The 18,869-nt window shown below is 48.4% G+C and overlaps 1 pseudogene across 1 annotated transcript; it reads left to right on the top strand.

Annotated features, from left to right (window-relative positions):
* The first annotated feature begins 9,470 nt into the window (after positions 1–9,470).
* Positions 9,471–11,446, top strand: LOC309831894 (polyadenylate-binding protein 4-like; annotated as a pseudogene). The gene has a single exon. The product of its transcript is annotated as a polyadenylate-binding protein 4-like (transcript).
* The last annotated feature ends 7,423 nt before the right edge of the window (positions 11,447–18,869 follow it).

Below are 18,869 nucleotides of genomic sequence, written 5' to 3' on the forward strand. Positions count from 1 at the left end.
CCTGCAGGGGGCTGTTGTGTGCCTGTCACAGCCCATCAACAACCAGTGTTGAGGCTGGACCAACCCTTGTGGTTTTTATTATGATTGCAAAATGCGCTTCAGCAATAACTATCAGGAAACTTGGGGGGAGACGTTTATTACTTTTCATTTTATTTTTACTTACAGGACCTGGAAATAACCTGGCACACCTGGGGCCACACAGTGAGGTCATGGGGAGAGAGAGAGAGAACCCACGGAACTGGGGTTCTGCTTTTATGGGTGAGGGTGAGGGCCTAGGATTTCAAGGGCTCACTCTTTATTGGTGAATTTAAAGCATAAGAGTGGGAATTTAAAGCGAGGAAAGAGGAAAAAGGCAGGTGGCCCAAATGGTCAGTTATCAAAAGCAATCAAGATCTCTAAAAGAAAGGAGCCTCAGTGGGGGGAGGCGGCCTGGCTCTTCATCTAGTTGTGTGGCTGGCAACGTGTTTACTCAAGATCGCCATGTTTGAAGTGGATGTTTAGCAATCATAGCTGAGTCAGGCCCTCGTATTAGAAGAAGGAGAAAATCTGACTGTCAGGGTTCACACTACAGGGGCCTGGGCACCTCCCTCCTTCCTTGAGTTCTCCAGACTCTTCACACCCCCAGAGAATCCCCCTGCCTGACGTGGACTGGAGGCCGCGTCCTCCAGACGCGGGGAGGGGATTTGAGATATCTGTGCCTTGCCTTCCCTCAGAAGGGCCTCAGGGTCCACGAAGTCACCCCCTGAGCCTCCATGCTGTCCTTTCCGAAAATAGCTGGACATTTGGCCAGTGTCTGTATAGCCCTGACGTGAAAAACAAAACAAAACAAAAACCGCTTTACCCAAACCCTTCCCCAAAGAATCTTTAGTCTCTTGTCCAAAACTGAATGAGGGGAGAAGGGAAGGAGGTTCTGGGATGACCAGTTGTCCCTGTAGCCATGCCTTGTGGGTCAAGGTAGATGGCATGGAAAGGGATTCTGGAACCCCAGATGTACCTTGAACTGTCATCATCCTTTGAAATTCACCTCCCTTGGCCACCTGGACACCCCCAATTATTCATTCCTTAACAGCCTCTGTCAAATCCCCTTGGCTTTCCCTCTGCCGTGTAGACACCGTTGGCTAGCCTCCTTAGACTTGGACTCCCTGAGGGTCCAGTAATTGAGCTTACAACCTTCCCTGGAAGTGGACTTTATCAGAGCAGCCTTCCCTGTTTACAAGATTCTTATGCTGCTTCTTTCTCATGGACCCAGGCTCTCCCAGATGCTTGGGGGTTGCTCCCCACACCAGCATCCTTGTGGCCTGAGAGTTCACTGTATCAAGATGCTCCAGGGTGAGCCAGATCCATCTTCTCTTGCTGGGTCCTTGATTCTCTGGCCAGTCCCTGACCTCCCTCCTCTCACAGCCTCCACTTCCTATTCCAATGCCGTCTCTCCAGACAGCTAGACAAGGACTTCTTCCCCACCAGCCAGGCTCAGACCTTCCCCCAGGACACAGTGAAAGACCTGCCTCTCCTCTCCAGACCTCAGATCCAACACATAAAGACCCTGTCCTAACCTCCAGCCTGAACAGCCAGTTCTGGGCCAGCTGCTGGCCTTAGAGACGGATTGATTATCCCATTGAAGTTTCTCAGTGCATTTGCTGAAGACCCTCTCATTTGGACATAATCAGATTCATTCTCTGGCTCCAACTGAAAAGACTCAGTTTCAGCTAAAAAAAAATTCCTTTAAGGCCAGCTGATTGAGGAGAATAAGTGAATTATAATTCCACTTTGAGGGTTAGAGAGGAACTGATATATAACCAATGAAAAGGTGGTAAATGTGTATTCTTAGAGAATGGGATTTTCTTCTTGGATTATTCAGTCATTCAGCAAACATATACTGTATGCCTCCTAAGTGCCAGGCACAGTGGTGGGCCCCGAGGACACAGTGCTTAGTAGCAAACTGCATCTGGCCCCTGCCTCACGGAGCCGGTCAGTTCCCAGCCTGAGATGCCCACACTTAAATGGCCAGCATTTGCCCTTTCAGGGACGCGCTCTTGAGAAATACCAATTCACTATATTCAGGAGATGCACAGGACACAGAGCTTCCAGCAAGTCCCTATCTCAGTGAAATGAGGGGGTTGGGTCTTCTTTAAACAGGCCTCCTTCCCATCCAGCTGGGCCAGTACCACCTAACAGATCAGACCCCAGGGCCTTCAGAAGCTGTTGTCCCCCCCTTTGGGGACAGTGGCTCCTGCCTTTGGGGGCCAAAGCCCCAGATCTCTCCAACCCCAGAGCTGAAGACACCAAGTGCCTATTTGTGGATGTTTATCTGCAGACTTAGACTTTGGGGTGTGTGTGTGTGTGTGTGTGTGTTTGGTTAATATGGGTTTGGGGGCCTTCTTTCATTTTTTTCTAGTCTGCCTTAAAGGGAAGTGAGTGCTTCCCAGGTGGAGACAGTGTGTGCTTCTAGATTTTTCTAAGGCTCTCCCCATCAATAAGTCAGTAACTTCTGATGATTCTGGAGCCCCCAGGACTCACTCATTCCCATCTTGCTTGCCCACTCATGTGACTACCCTTGGCACGGACATGTCCCCCAGTCCCCCCTGGACTCATCAGTCTTCCCCACCCACCACTTTCTATAAATGTAGACCTAGAATACACTTGTGTGTTGCAAAACTCAGCTAAGTTCCTGTTTCAATCTTTATTTTGAAATATTTTGTATAAGAGAGCAGGGGGTATCATGAAGATGGCAAGAAGCGGGGCACAGTTTCAGCTTTCTGGACGAGAGGCCATGCTGGAGATCAAAAGACGTTTGGGGAAGAACCTGAGTAAACAGCAAGAAAATAAATGGTCAGATGGGAAGTCATGTGGCTTTTGGTGTGATGTTCATGGTTGCTTCACGGCCACGGCCTGGAAGGAGGCAGGCCATACGCGGGCCCTCTCCTGGTCCTCCAGCCCCTGCCCCTCTGCGCACAGGGTCAGGGCTCTCAGCAAGGGTATCTCAAGGGTTTGGAATCCCACACGCATTCAGTAGGTGTATATTAAATGGCCACCACCCAAGGTCAAGACCAACACCCACAGTAAAGTCTGACAGTGTTTCTGGTGGGACTCCCCAAAAGCAGACCCCGAGGTGAGCGTTTGGGAACAAGTGACTTATTAAGGAAGAGCCTCCAGGAGAAACCAGGAAGGGAGTGGAGGGAGCAGGGCCAGGAACGGGAAGAAGCCAAGAGCGTGATTTCAGATGTAGCCTCAGCCTGGTCACAGGAGAGCTCTAGAGCATAAGTGGCAGCTCAGTTCTTCCATCTGGAGGCCGAGTTTCGTGTACCTACACGAGTCGGTCATTAGCTATGGGGACTTTGGCTCTCTGAACAGGCAACAGGGGCACCCGTAGCCTACGGGCAATCATCCAGCTGTAGTTTTGTTTTGTTTTGTTTTTTGCCACACCGTATGGCTTGCAGGATCTTAGTTCCCTGATCAAAGGTTGAACCCGCGCCCTTGGCGGCAGTGATAGCGCAGAGTCCTAACCACTAGACCACCAGGGAATTCTCCACAGCTGTACTTTTTAGCAGCAGAGTCACAAGAGCTGGGGAATGGGCCAGAAAAGGATCTGGGCAGAGCACTGACTGTGTCCACTGCTCTGAGTAATATCATGTTCTCGTAATATGGAATTGTTGCACGTGGGTATTTATGATTTGACCCACGGTATAAAATCCATATAACATAGCCACGATCTAACAGGGTCTTTGTGAACAAACCCCCGAGGCGCTAAAATAGAACCACCTAGTTGGTTGCTACACCTAGAAGCTACTTCCAAGCACTTTGGTATGCACCTGGGGGGTTCTTACCCCTCAGCCCCATCTTGGGTTTCTGGACAGATGTTCTGACGCAGCCATTTACAAAGGCCATTGCAAAATGAAAATCACTAGTTCGCTTATTCCTGGACTTAGTCCGTGGGTCCAGCCCTCTGAGGTCATTCTTCCCTTTTATACCCAACTAATGTGGCCCAAGCCAATCTTCTATGGGGTTTTCCTGACGCACCTATTTCTGAGACTCCCCAAGGGATGCTGGTGTGTTAAACCCATCCTGCTGGTGTTTTCACATCTTGGCCACTCACTCACCTCAGGATTGCTGAAAGTCACCCTAAGACATCTAGAACAGCACCTTCCAATAGAAATACAATGCAAGGGGCTTCCCTGGTGGCACAGTGGTTAAGAATCCGCCCGCCAATGCAGGGGACACGGGTTCAAGCCCTGGTCCAGGAAGATCCCACATGCTGCGGAGCAACTAAGCCCGTGTGCCGCAACCACTGAGCCTGTGCTCTAGAGCCTGTGAGCAGCAACTACTGAGCCTGCGTGCCACAACTACTGAAGCCCACGTGCCTAGAGCCCATGCTCCGCAATAAGAGAAGCCACCGGAATGAGAAACCAGCGCACCGCAATGAAGAGTAGTCCTGGCTCGCCGCAACTAGAGAAAGCCCACGCGCAGCAATGAAGACCCAACACGGCCAAAAATAAATAAATAAATAAATTTATAAAACAAGAGTTCCCAGAGAGCTCCCCATCCCCTTAAAAAAAAGAAAAGACAAGAAATACAATGCAAGCCCCATATGTAATTTTAAATTTCCTGGTAGCCACATTTTAAAAAGTGAAAAACAGGTGACGTTAATTTAATAATGTCTTCTTTATTGCAGTATATCCAAATTATCATTTTGTCAGGTAACCAAAAATTTTAAATATTAATGAAATATTTCACGTTCTCTTCTTTGGTAGTAAGTCTTTGAAAGCTGATATATGTTTTATACTTATATCACATCTCTCTTAAGACTAGCCACATTTTAAGTGTTCGATAGCCACAAGCGGATCATATGGAAGGCGCAGTTGTAGAATCCTGTCTACCAGGCTGAGTCCCAGTTATAGAAATAGGCACGTTCCTTAAATCCCCAGAATCCAGCTAGGCCAACTGCAACGCTAACAAAAGCTGACTGTGGGTTTTTTTGTTTTTGATTTTGGCTGTACCACATAGCTTGCGGAATCTTAGTTCCCCGACCAGCGATCGAACCTGCGCTCGCAGCAGTGAAATTGCAGAGTCCTATCCACTGGACTGCCAGGGAATTCCTAAAAGTTGATTGTTATAATACCAGAGAGAGAGACAGAAGATAGACATCGGCCCTCCCTGGCCCTGGTGTACAGAGCCTTGTCCCTTCAGAAGGTCCTCTTGCCTGAACCGTGGCTGCTGCCACGTTACCAGGACTGGCCTCTCTCTTGGCAAGGGGAGTGCCTTTGGCCAAGTCCCCTCTGCCCACTTTAGGAAGCAAATCCCCACCAGCCCCATGGAAAGGGAAAACATAATTCCCTCACCTCTAGCCTCTTTTCCCTCATCATTCCCCGGGATACAACCTGATTCTGCATCTTAATGTAAGATGTCTTTGGTTCCCAGGTGAGGGGAGTTGGGGTCCCCATTATCTCAGCCCCTTCATTCCAGATAGGATCTGATCCAGACCCTGACATAGCCAAAAGCCTGTGGGAGTGGGATCCCTCCCCCCTAAACAAAAGAGCAGCCAGGGATGAGCTCTGCCTGCCCAGTGGGACTCATCCGGGATCCTTGCCCAAGTGGCATCAGCTCCAGGGGACTGACGGCAATGTTATTGGTAACTCAATACAGTGCGGTGACACCAAATGGCAGCATGTGGAATCTTACCTCTAGCCGGACAACCAGAAAAAGACATGTCCAGGCAGAGAGCTCAGTTCTGCAGCCTTGCCTCAAGCCTGACTGATGTGGCAATCTGGTTTTTTACCTATGCCTCACCCCCCAGCCAGCTGGGCTCCGGTTCAGCCCTGACTTCTGAGAAAGCAAAGGCCTGGTCTCTAGCTAGTCTCTAAGCAAACTACCCAGTTCAGTTTGCTTTTGCCTCAGCCCCTCACGGTCTGCAAGCTAAGGCCCCTTTATCACAGTCACGGGTAAACCCCATGATGACCCTTTAAGGACAGTCTCTGACTGGCATTCTAGGGCCCTACTCATAAGCTTCTCTGCCACTGAAATGTTAAAAGACACCTTTAAAAGGACTGCTTTGTTTTCCTCCCGATGGCAGTTCCTGGCACATAGTCAGTGCTCAGCAAATATGTTTTGAATAAAACAATGAAACGCCTCTTCAGCTAGGCAATGGAAGCGGAAATAGCCCAATCAGATGAGGTAATAATAGCCACCATTTCTCAAACACTGACTACCTGTCAGGCACCTGCCAGGTTGAACTATATGAAATGTCATTTTTAAAGGTCACAAGGGTCAAATAGAGATGATTTCATATAGTTCAGCCTAATAGTTTACATTCATCATCTCATCTAATTCTCACAACAAAGCTGTGAGAATTATCCCCACTTTATAGATGAGGAAACTGAGGCTCAGAGAGGAAGTGACTTGCTCCAGTTTACACAGCAGGAAGCAGCAGAACCTGGATTTGTTGTACCCAAGTGGTCTGATTCCAGAGCTCGCCCGCTGAACCCCTGCTCTTGACTACCTCATCTTAGGAACAACTTTCTAACCCGAGTTCAATGAGTCATCGTTCTTTTCTTCATAAATGCTGCCTTTGCACTTGTCAATTTTTAGCATACTGGATGAACTATTTCGAATCTTATAACGAGAACACCTGCTACCTGCAAGCAAGTGTCTGGAGATTATAGGATTCCTGTAAACCCTTCAAAGGCAATAGAGCCCAAAGTGAAATAACTTCTACATAATACAGAATATGCTTTCAAGTCTTCCGCTCAGAGTCAGATGGCATCTCACAATCATGAAATGTAAATTATAGTCATTCATCCACCCATTCATTCTTTTTTGTTAATATTACTGTAAGCATCTATTGTGTGTAAAACTGGAGCGATCATATAATCTTTCATCTAAACCAGAATGAAAGGGGGCACTACTAATAATTTTACCAGTTTAACAGATGAAAACTGGGACCATGCTGAGCAAACCAGGATGTCTCTTCTCCCTGAAAACCCTGTGTCTGAGACATGATCTCATCCCTCAAGGAACTGAGAGAGTCAGGGAGACAGGAGAACAAAGAGGCAAACAGATGGAATAGACACTTGATAAATATTTGCTGAATGGAGGAATGAATAAGGCACAAAAGCTGTGGAATCATACATACACGCGTGCGCACACACACACACAATTATTTCCAGCCAGGAGAGTGACCAAGTGTGGCCTTAGTGTTCATCTGGGCTAGACTGTTGAATGAACGCAGGAACGCATGACTGGGCAGAGAAGGGAAGAAAGGCTGCCGAGCTGAGCAAGGACACAAAGGGGTGTAAGTATATGACAAGCTTGACAAGCTTGAGAAATGGTGAGTATACGGAATGGCAAAGATATAGACTGAAGTCATACTGGAAATACTAGGTTTTGAGCAATGGGAACCCCCTGAAGGTTTGGGGCTGCTGCAGTCACATGACCAATCCTGTATTTTAGAAAGAGGACAGTAACATATATTCCTTTGTTGCTATTAAGAAACTACCTGAGGAGGGATTTCCCTGGTGGCACAGTGGTTACGACTCCGTGCTCCCAATACAGAGGGCCCAAATTTGATCCCTGGCCAGGGAACTAGATCCCACATGCATGTGCAACTAAGAGTTCGCATGCCACAACTAAGGAGACTGCCTGCCGCAACTAAATAAATAAGTAAATAAATAAAATATTTTTAAAAAATACACATAACATAAAATTTTTTTTAAAAAGAAACTACCTGAGGAATGATCAAACCATGGTACATCCCATTTATATATTTTGTAGCATGTAAGATGAAATAGATCTATGTGTACTGACATGGAAAGAGCTCCAAGACAGAGCACTTGATATATAAAAAAAACGTCAAGCAAAGCCATGGATTTCCGTAGACACATATATGTGTATACACACGCAAAGAAAAAGGTATGGGAGCAATCCCATGAAACTGACAATAGTAATCACCTCTGGGAAAAGAAGCGTGACTGAGGGGATTTAAAATTTATCTGTGTTGCTTGAAATTTTTACACAGTGAGAATTTAATTACATATGTACTTTTAAATAAGTTTTTAAAGCTGCCTGAAACCCTTGGCATCTTATTTATGCTGAAGTCTTTCCATCCTGATTAGCATAATCTCTTTCTCCCAATAATTCACAGTTCTCTTTTACTTTTTTCTCCCCCCAGCTGGGCTTCCCACCACCAGTTGAAAATTGATAGCTCCTTACAGATACTAATTCATTTTCTCCTCCTCCCTGTGAGGTGACTATGATTTTTTCCCCCCATTTTACACAATAGGAAACTAAGGCACAGAGAGGTTAAGTAACTTGCTGAAGGTCACGTAATAAATGGCTGTCCTCTCTCCGCCCCGGGTCGCTGCAGCCCCCGCCGCTTTCGGGCCTAGCAGCCTGAAAAAAAAAAGAGAAAAGGATTAAAAAAAAAAAAACCCAAAACGCTTTAAAATCCACCAGGGACTTCCCTGGTGGCGCAGTGGTTAAGAATCCGCCTGCCAATGAAAGGGACACAGGTTCGAGCCCTGGTCCGGGAGATCCCACATGCCACGGAGCAACTAAGCCCATGCGCCACAACTACTGAGCCTGCGAGCCACAACTACTGAAGCCCGTGCGCCTAGAGCCCGTGCTCCACAACAAGAGAAGCCACCGCAACGAGAAGCCCACGCGCCGCAACTAGAGAAGCCCGCGCGCAGCTACGAAGACCCAGCACAGCCAAAAATAAATAAATTAAATAAATAATTTTTTTTTTAATCTTAAAAGAAAAGAAAGAAAAAAAAGAGCGAATCCTCCTCGTAGGACCCGCGGGGCAGTCACTTTTGCACGCTTCCGGCCTGCCCGCTGCCGCCGCACCTAGGCGTCCGTGGGTCCCCGTCCGTTGGTGCAATGGTGAGCTGCTCGCGCGCCCGTGTTCACGCGCCTCCGCCCGCCCCCGGCGCGCCGGCCTCCGCGCTCCATGTGTCCGCGCAGCCCTTCTCCCGCCCGGCGTGGGAGGCGGCTGCGCGCTCCAGCCGCCCCGGGCTTGCCGAGTGGGCACCAACAAGTATTTGGTTTCCCTCTTCCCCGGGCTGCTGTAATCTTAAACTGCCGGGAGCCCGAGGCCTATATTTATAGAGAAACGCACGTTCCGGAGGCCGCCGTGGGCACCACTGGGTTGCCTCTGGGAGAATTTTTGTAATTTGGAGGGCAGTCCCCGTTTTAATTTTTTTCATTTTTTGAAATTGGGAGCTTCCAGACCAGGACAGCTGAAACTTACAAACTCCCAGGGAGAGCCATATTGTTTTTGAGAGCCTTTTGTCTGCGGTTTGGCATTCTCGTCCGGACTGTCCCCGAACTCCTCTCAGGCCCTCCCCTCGGAGCCGACTCCAGCTTCTCTGAGCTCCACGGCCACCTGTGAGCCGCGGCACGGGCCTTGGCTCGGAGGGGAGCCCCCTTTGTCCTGTGTGGTCCCTCTAAGAAGTCCTCCTGGCGGGGCTCGGGGTGGTGGGGAGATGAACGCTGCGGCCAGCAGCTACCCCAGGGCCCCCCTGTACGTGGGTGACCTGTACTCGGACGTCACCAAGGCCACGCTGAACGAAAAGTTCAGTCCTGCGGGGCCTGTGCTGTCTGTCTGGGTCTGCCGCGATATGCTCACCCGCCACTCCCTGGATTATGCCTACATCAACTTCCAGCACACAGCTTTCGCGGAGCGGGCCTTGGATACCGTGAACTTTGATGTGATTAAGGCAAAGCCAAGACGTATCATGTGGGCTCAGAGGGATCCCTCTTTGAGAAAATTTGGTGTGGGAAATACCTTCACCAAGAACCTGGACATACAGATAACAAGGCACCGTATGATACTTTTTCTGCTTTTGGAAACATTGTCCTGCAAGGTGGTGTGTGATGAGAACGGCTCTGAGAGTTATGCCTTTGTCCACTTTGAGACCCAGGAGGCTGCCGACAAGGTCATCGCGAGGATGAACGGCATGCTCCTCAATGACCGCAGAGTGTTTGTGGGCAGATTCAAGTATCGAAAAGAGTGGGAAGCTGAGCTTGGAGCCAAAGCCAAGGAATTCACCAATGTTTATATCAAAAACTTTGGGGAAGAGGTGGATGATGAGAGTCTGAAAGAGCTATTCAGCCAGTTTGATAAGACTCTGAGTGTCAAGGTGATGAGAGATCCTAGTGGGAAATCCAAAGGCTTTGGCTTTGTGAGTTACAAAAAACACGAGGATGCCAATAAGGCCGTGGAAGAGATGAATGGAAAAGAAATCAGTGGGAAAGTCATTTTCGTCGGCCGTGCACAGAAGAAAGTGGAACAGCAGGCCGAGTTAAAGCGAAAATTTGAACAGCTCAAACAGGAGAGAATTAGTTGCTATCAGGGGGTGAATCTCTAAATTAAGAACTTGGATGACACCATTGATGGTGAGAAGTTAAGGAAAAAGTTCTCTCCTTTTGGATCAATCAGCAGTGCTAAGGTGATGCTGGAGGATGGGAGAAGCAAAGGGTTTGCCTTTGTCTGCTGCTCATCCCCTGAAGAGGCAACCAAAGCAGTCACGGAGATGAACGAACGCATTGTGGGCTTCAAGCCACTGTATGTTGCCCTGGCCCAGAGAAAGGAAGAGAGAAAGGCTCAGCTGACCAACCAGTATACGCAGCGGGTGGCCAGGATGAGAGCAGTCCCTGCCAATGCCATCTTAAATCATTTCCAACAGCTGGGGGCTACTTTGTGCCAGCAGTTCCACAGGCCCAGGGAAGACCTCCGTATTACCTAACCAGTTAGCACAGATGAGGCCTAATCCACGCTGCAGCAAGGTGGGAGACCTCAAGGCTTCCAAGGAATGCCAAGTGCTATACGCCAGTCTGGGCCTCGTCCAGCTCTTAGCCATCTGGCTCCAACTGGTAATACTCTGGCCTCTCGCGGCCTCCCTACTACCGCTCAGAGAGTCGGATCTGAGTGCCCAGACCGCTTGGCTATGGACTTTGGTGGGGCTGGTGCCGCCCAGCAAGGGCCGACTGACAGCTGCCAGTCTGGAGGTGTTCCCACAGCTGGGCAGAACCTAGCGCCTCGTGCTGCTGTTGCTGCCGCTGCTGCTCGGGCTGTTGCACCTTACAAATACGCCTCCAGTGTCCGCAGCCCTCACCCTGCCATCCAGCCCCTGCAGGCACCCCAGCCTGCAGTCCATGTGCAGGGGCAGGAGCCGCTGACCGCCTCCATGCTGGCCGCAGCACCCCCCCCCAAGGAGCAGAAGCAGATTCTGGGTGAACGTTTGTTCCTGCTCATCCAGATGATGCACTCAAACCTGGCCGGGAAGATGACGGGGATGCTGCTGGAGGCTCACAGCTCGGAGCTGCTGCACGTGCTGGAGTCCCCGAATCTCTCCGCTCCCACATGGATGAAGCTGTGGCGGTCCTACAGGCTCATCATGCCAAGAAAGAAGGTGCCCAGAAGGTGGGCGCTGTCGCTGCTGCTACCTCTTAGACAAGGACAAAGCGATTCACAAACCAAATAACCCCTCATGGAATTCAGCTCAAGGTTTGAAGACTTCCTAGCTCGTCCTATGGACCTCAACACCAAGACCCACAAATTGCGCCTTTAGTAGGTCATTTTGTATCAAAAGGTCAATTTTGACGTGCCTAGAATTTTTCAATTAAAAGAATATATTCTCTGGGTTCTGATATGGCCCAGACAGTGTTAACTTTTTTTTTCTATTGTGAGTTTTGATTTTTCCCCCCAGAAATTGGTTTTGTTTGATGTACCCAAGTCTTAAGTTTCTCAATAAAGAAAAAAATCTCCATAATAAATAAATAAAAATGACTGAAATAACAGGATCTGAACCTCCCAAAGGACTGCATACTTAACCATTCCATCTCCCTGCCTCTCTGGAAAGTCAACTTGCTTTTAATATTCTGCATCCCTCTGACTTCTTTTGCTTTCACTGAGCCGATATCTAGCCATTACAAATGAAATTTACCACCATTCCCTTTTTGCATTTCATTTACGTGGTTCTGTCTCTGATACAAAGGGGTGTTCAAAATTCAGACTCAGCTGGAAAGGGAGTTTTATCACATACTGTGTTTAAAAAGCACACACCCACACACATCCAGAAGACCAAATGAACTGCTAATTTGAGAGTATGCTGGTGATGTGGCAGGCAGATGAGAGCGGGACAGAGGTTGGCAGTGTGGGTGAGCTCTAATTTGTGTGTGTGTGTGTGTGTGTGTGTGGTGCTATAGGGTCCACCAACGTGACAGTCCCCAGAAGGCCTCAGGCCACTTGCTAAGTCCCAGCAGCTGAGCTGACTTCAGCTGTGTGAAACGCAGCCCCATCTGGAATGGGGGTGGCTTGTGACCTTTTTGCTCCGGGAGTTCATAGAGACTGCTCATGAAATCGGAGAAGTCTGTAGCATATGATTGTCCCCATCCCACTCAGACAGAATATTTTGAGAAGTCTAATTATATAGTGAGGGTGGAAGGGAGAGGGTTTAGATAAGCCCTTTCTAAGGGCAGGTTGGAAAGGGCTGATAGGGAGCCCTGGGCAGTTCTGCGAGGCAGGGGTGCCCTCTGCAGGTAAACCAGAGGGGCTGCAACCACTGTGTTCCCATGGGCCTGGGCATGTCCGTAGCCCAGCCATCCCCCTAACAGAAGATGCTCACCTCCTCGCTGTGTGACTTAGGGTGAGTGGTTGACCCTCTCTGAGCCTCAGTTTCCCCAACCGTAAAGGACAAAACCCCCTACCTCATGAAGTTGCTGTAATGATCAGAGAGAGAAAATGCACCCAGACTGCTCTGCAGAGGGCCTGGTACACAGTAAGTCTTCCAAATGTGGCAGCTACTACCAGCAGAGGCAGTAGCAGCAGCAGCCCCATTATCACTGTCACTGGCATCTTGAACAATAGTAAAGATGACGACGGAGTGATCTAGCAGAGGGAGAAAGGCTTCTCTGAGAGCAAGCACAGGCAGGGCTGGGGCAGGGGCTGGAGGAAATCGGGGCCAGGCAGCCCGAAAGCATTTTGATTTACCAACTATGTCTATTCCAATTCTGGGAGACAGTTTTCGCCTCCTCTTCTCCCTAGAGCCCCACGGTGCCGAATTACACTGCTCCCTGGAAGCAAAATACCCCAGGCAGAGAGCTGGGATATACTTGGAGGAGCCCAGATGTTTGCAAATCTCACAGTGGTGGACCTACTCACACTGATCCACAGAAGGGACTCTTTCTACAGCTGAAGGGAAGGAAGGAGTCCCTTCTGTCTAACTTTGTCTCCTACCGTGACTCAGCCCCCAGCCTCTCTGTAAGGGTGTCCTGCTTTCCCCCTCCCTCCACCTCCCCACCTCCCCCCACCCCCCATAGATCAGAGGGCTGGACCAGGCGGAGGCCTGGGCTGTGATCACCACCGTCCGTCCGTTTCCTCCACCATTCCTGCCCACCCAGGCTCACTCCTTCCTTCACTCTGGTCCCTGCAAAGGCACCCAACCCTCTTGACGTATCCTAAAAGGTCTCTAATGCTAACTTCAGGGAAACAAACAGGGGTTAGCAAGACTAAGATAAGATGGAGAAGTTACTAAAAATAAGTAAAGGAAGAGTAGACGCTGGTCTTCACCAGGACAAAAAGGAACCAGGGTGATTGCTCCCAGTTCCCCTGACTGACTCAGTTCTCTGGTTTTTCTTGGAGAATACTTCCTTTACTTAAAATTTTGATGTTTTAATGTTACAAGAGCACCCAACACGGATTTCGAGTTAAGAATTCCTGATTTAGGGGAACTGGTTCTGCCGTTTACGACGTGGAGGATTTGAGGCAGACTGTGAGCTTTTAGGGGTTTCCACTCCTTTTAAGTGAAAAGAAGGGTATTGAGGCCTGTGAAGTCAGGAACTGGTCTGCTTTGCTCACCACTGAATGCTTGATGCCTAGAAAAGTGCCTGCCACACAGAGGCACACAGTGACCATTTGATGAATGAATGTGATAATAACTGTCTCTCCAAAGAACTGTTGTCTGGATGTAAAGAACTTCATAAATGGGAGTATCTACTCCACTTAAGCTAAAAAAAAAAAAAAATTTTTGATGTTTTGTTTGTCATTAATTTTTTTGCATTTTTTTAATAGTGCACTAAAATATTACTTATCTTAATGAACCGAGTTTTTTGACCATCTTAAATTCTGTACACTCACCTTGCACTAGTCCTGGCCCAGAGATTAAAGCTGCCTGGGTCTCCACTGGGCTCCCTTCTCCCCAAACAACCCACCCTTAACCCCATCTCTCTTTTCACCTTCTACAAGGAACAGGGACAGCTCACCCTTTGTTTTTATTTACTCCTTCCTTCAACCAATACTGACTACATACCTACTATGTGCTAGGTCCCGAGCCAGGCACTTTGGAGACAAAGACGCACTTGTTCATTCATTAAATGTTTTCTGGCCACCTCTGGGTGCCCGGTCACTGTGCCAGGCTCTGGGGACACAACAGTGAACAAGATAGACATAGTTCTTGACCTCTGGTGTGAGAAGTTCAGACGATAAATATATTCGTAAAGAATTAAAAACAAACTTATTGCAGATAGCAATAAGTTCTACAAGGAAAATAAAGTGAATAGGCCATGTCCTCAAAATGCCCACAGTCTGGGGAGACAGACATATAAATGGGTAATTGTTAAACCAGGTGTTATGTACATGGATGGCAGATGCAGAGGATGTTTCAATGGAGGTGGACAAGAAGTGATTTCCAAGGAGGAGAAAGTTGGAGCTGAATCTTAAATGGTGAGGAACTGGCCACATGGAAAAGGAGGAAATGGCACCCCAGATCCAATATGGAAGTGAGCAAAGGCTTGGAGGTGAGGAACAAGGAGGGGAGCAGAGCTGGTTTCATCACAGGGAGAGACAAGACAGGAGGGGCCAGTCTTGGAGGCCACTGGGACCCCAGGTGGGAATGCTCAGAAGACGGCTGGAAACGAGAGAGGGTCAGCCAGAGAGATGGAAGACGATGGCCCATTAGTCGAAGGCAAATAAAATTCTGAATTTTAGATGAGAAGGCCCCTGAGTCCCGGCACAGGGATCTATTGGGGTGGAGTGAGTTTTTCTCAGAGACAAAACTCTCCCAGGCTATAAAATCATCAGGTATTTCCCCCCTAAATTCAACTTTCCTTAGCCCTATGCCTGGAAGGAATCCAGTCTGGTTGCCCTAAATCACAAGACACTCAAAACATAGTTGAGTGTACAAATGACAATTGATTCTATGCTTTTTGGTTTTAATTTTTAATTTCCAGCCCTTGGAGAAGAAAGAGGTCCTGAAGCAAGATCCCCACCCATAACTGTTCAGCTTTCTCGTTATCCAAAGGCTGAAGTCTGTAAAATGGAGTTAGTTATGCCAACCCCCAAAAAAGTTGTTATGAGGACTAAAGGAGATTGCTTACGTAAACACCTTTGTGAGTGATGGAGTTCAGAATAAACATAAAGCCTCTAGCTAACCGGCGAAAAGCAGTACTTCACTAGCTAGACAAGTGGAAACAAACCAAATAACTTTGGGTCTTATCACAGACACCTTGGGAAGATATGTCAGGAGCAGGCCATGAAAATCTCTAAGTCCTCCTGTAGCTGTGCCTTTCTGGAATCCCAAAGTTCAGGGCGGAGGTACAGCTGCCCAGGAATTTATTTCTCCATAAATTTGAGCTCCCCAAATCCCCATGAAGCCCAGGAATGATGTGACTGCAGGGCGCGTGGGCCCATTGGCACCAAGAGCACCTCCATAAATCAAGGTCTCACTCCCGCTGGCCTCAGACTGCTTTTTCCAAGGTGACTGAGCAAAGCAAAAGTGTAGTCACTAACCTAGGAGTGGCATCTGCCTCTGAGAAGAAAGAACCCTGCAAATGCCTACAGGACCAATTCTCTAGAAACACATCCCTCAGAAGGAGAGGTCGCTCTTCCTTCATCTCAGAAGGTAATGCAACCAGGAGGACTTCAAGGGAGGGTGATAATCTTCCCATGAGTTCATCCAATTTGAGTAGCCCCTTGAGGCAGACTTGGAGGAGCCCTATTCCAGTGCGGGGTCGGCCCCAGTGAAAAGTCAAGGTGACCACAGCCCTGTCACCAGTTACCCCTAGGGCAGCCGCCCAAGGCAGCCCCCCAAGGCAGCCATGTGAATCACAGAGTCTTACATCAGCTGGCACAACACCCTGATGATACAGGCAAGGGAACTATAGGCCGGAGATGGGGAGGGACTAGTCCAAGGTCACACAGTCTCCAGGGGAAGGTTCAAGGTTAGACCCAGGGGTCCTGGCTGTTTCTTGTGGCCTCACTACACACCTCCTCTAATGAGGCCACATGGCAGATCTAGCCCAGGACTCCAGAAACTAAGCCTCATCCACCAATTCATTTGGCCACCTTAATTGCTCCAGTAGCATCTAAATTATGTGAGTGTGGAAGCCAAAGAATATAAAAAGGTGCCTTTCACAAGGGTAGGGGATTAAGAAGTACAGACTACTAAGAAAAATAAACAAGCTACAAGGATGTACAGTACAATACAGGGAATATACCCAATACTTTATAATAACTATAAATGGAGCATAACCTTTAAATTTTGTGAATCGTGTCATACACCTGAAACTTATATAATATTATACATAACCTATAACCTCAATTTTTTTTTTCTTTTGGCCATGCCACGCAGCTTGCAGGATCTCAGTTCCCTGATCAGGGACTGAACCCTGGCCTTCGCAGTGAAAGTGCCGAATCCTAACCACTAGGCCACCAGGGAACTCCCTCAATGTTTTAAAAAGGTGCCTTTCAGGGACTTCCCTGGTGGTCCAATGGCTAAGACTTCACGCTCCCAATGCAGGGGGCCCAGGTTTGATCCCTGGTCAGGGAACTAGATCCTGCATGTCGCAACTAAAGATCTCCCGTGCGGCAAAGATCGTGCATGCGGCAATGAAGATCCCATGTGCTGCAACTAAGACACAGTGCAGCCAAATAAATTAAAATAAATATTTAAAATATATATATAAAAAAATAAAAAGGCGCCTTTCTTGGACTTCCCTGGTGGCGCGGTGGTTAAGACTCCACCTGCCAATGCAGGGGACACGGGTTCGAGCGCTGGTCCGGGAAGATCCCACATGCCGTGGAGCAACTAAACCCGTATGCCACAACTACTGAAGCCTGTGCTCTAGAGCCCGCGAGCCACAACTACTGAAGCCCGCACACCTAGAGCTCATACTCCGCAACAAGAGAAGCCACCGCAATAAGAAGCCCGCGCACCGCAACGAAGAGTAGCCCCCGCTCGCCGCAACTAGAGAAAGTCCGCACACAGCAACGAAGACCCAACGCAGCCAAAAATAAAACATAAATAAATAAATTTATTAAATAAATAAAGAAAAGGAAAATAAAAACCTGCCTTTCATATGTGAAAAACAAGTGGGCAGAGAAGGAAAAACATCATCCTGGGAAACACAGGTACCTGCAAAGTTAGCTAACTACATGAACTGCGGGAGGTGACTGAAGAGACCATGTGACTTGGAAGACAGAGGCCACACCTGCCCAAGGTAATCAAGCCCCCAGAGTTGTTACCGATCAGTGTTCTCGGCCTCCTTAATAGAAATTGATAAAAGGCCAGACAAGAAATTCAGGCAAGGCTTTATTGGGGCTCCTGCTGCAACAGTGGGGAGTGAGAACAAGTTACAGGTTCCCTTGCTGGCTCACTGAGGAGGGGTGAGCTGGGTTGGGGTGTGTCCAGGGGTCAGGCCAGGGGGGTGGCTTAGGGGATCTGTCCTCCCCTTTGGTGGTGGTGTGTGCGGAGGGCATGGGCGGTACCCTGCTTTTGCTCCCGGCTCTTCAGAAGTGGCAGTTAGGTTTTTGGTCTTTTTGTATCTTGTTGTCCATCATTTGCCCAAACTGCACATGAATGCAGTTATTTTTAGTCCCTTATAGTTTCTTTATATTTTGTTGCTCCAGGAGCCATTTGTCCAGGTACAAGCACTGCAGAAAAGGGTCTCAGGTCCCAGGTCCCAGGTCTGAGATGAACTAAGCAGGGGTCTGGGAAAAGCAGCTGAGATGACTGAAATGGAGCCTTAAAACACAGTCACACAACCTACTGTATAGCACAGGGAACTCTACTCAATGCTCTGTGGTGATCTAAATGGAAAGGAAATCTAAAAAAAGTGTGGATATATATATATGTATAACTGATTCGCTTTGCTGCACAGCAGAAACTAACACAACATTGTAAAGCAACTATACTCCAGTAAAAAGTAATTTAAAAAAAAACACACTCACACACACAACACTTTCATAGGACTGTTGTGGGGATTATGTAAGATGATGGATCATAACGTCTGGTACATAGCAGGTGTTCAAGAAATGGTTTCTGACACTAAATGCCTAAGCCATGAAGGGCCTGGTTCCCTTCTCGCCCCTCTTTTACAGAGCAGAGCTTACTGTATTGCAATCGTCCAGTTGCTTGCCTATTTGAGAGTAAATTCAGTGAGGGCAGCAACCACGCCTGGCTTCACACACTGTAGCACCCCAGCTCCTGGCACATAATAGGTGCTCCAGGCAGATTTTTGAACAAACGAAGGAACGAACAAACAAATGAATTGAGGCAGGAGATAGATGGGCCCCAGGCTGAACAGTTTCTCCTCTGTGGACAGAAACTCCATAATAGCAGAAACTCCATAAAAACAGGATGATGGAGGAGTTGGGCCCTGACCAGATAAGAGATAAAAGACCACCTATTCCTCATTCTTGGAATCAGGGAGACCTCCTCGACTACACATGTGCAGAAAGGCTCCTTGGGGGCTTCCGTGGTGGCACAGTGTTTGAGAGTCCGCCTGCCGATGCAGGGGACACGGGTTCGTGCCCCGGTCCGGGAAGATCCCACATGCCGCAGAGCAGCTGGGCCCGTGAGCCATGGCCGCTGAGCCTG

The sequence above is a fragment of the Grampus griseus genome (assembly GCF_964374135.1).
Source record: "Grampus griseus genome assembly, chromosome: 1".
Lineage (NCBI taxonomy): Eukaryota > Metazoa > Chordata > Mammalia > Artiodactyla > Delphinidae > Grampus > Grampus griseus.